Consider the following 945-nt stretch of genomic DNA (forward strand, 5'->3'; position numbering starts at 1 on the left):
AATGGTGATTGGGCAACAGGTAGCTGTGGGTGGCCGGCAGGCGGGTGAGAGGACATTTCCCGTTTGTTTCACCAGCCGCTTCCGACAGGAGGGGAGATGAGCTCACGTCTGAGGAGCCTTTGGGGAGAGGCCCCTTGAAGGGGCAGGTGGGAGGCAGGTGCCCTCCAAAATATTGAAACAGACCGACTGATTCATCCGTGCCCGGGGTGGGGGATGGGGGGCTCCACCAAGCAGCCTTCTCCCTGCCCTGGCCCAGCATGCGGCAGCAGTTCACGCAGAGACCACCTAGATTCAAATCCTGGCTCTACTTCCTTTGCGCTGTGCCACCTTTGGGCATGTGTGTAAGCTCTCGGAGCCTCAGTGTCCTTTTCTGTAAAATGGGGATAATGATACCTGGCTCCCAGAGGAGAATTACATGAGATAATCCATGTCTGATTCATTCCTAGAGGTGGTTGCTCTTAGATTACGGTTTTCTTAAAGGTTCTCTAACAGAGATGCTCTCGACCTCCACCGGTTTGGTCGGCCCTCCAGAGGTCCTAGAAAGAGGGGCCTCCCAGTCTATTTCGCAGCTCCCCTCCTAGGCCCGCTGCTGGGGAGACAACTGCTTCTTGCCCCCCAGCCCGAATCAGCCCAGGCCGGCAGGCCCACTTTGAGCCCCATTCCGAGGGCGAAGGATGAGAGTGTGGATGGCTCAGGGCCGACCATCCCCACGTCGGGGGCTGAGAATCCTGGCTCAGAGCTGAAACTTGGGAGGGCCTGGGGGGCTCCAGGCAGCCCAGAGGGCCCCAAGGTCCTCCTCAAACCCCTCGGGACTCCCCTCCCTTCTAGCCCGGTGCCAGCCCTGCCCCTTTAAAGACATTCCTGAGGGCGTGGCTTCGGTGACGTCAGCGCGGGGCATGAATGAACACGAGCCGGTTCTCACCCAACTTCCATTAAGGACTGGGG

This window comes from Ursus americanus, chromosome 33 (genome assembly GCF_024610735.1).
Source record: "Ursus americanus isolate L20-20 chromosome 33, mUrsAme1.1.p, whole genome shotgun sequence".
Taxonomy (NCBI): Eukaryota; Metazoa; Chordata; class Mammalia; order Carnivora; family Ursidae; genus Ursus; species Ursus americanus.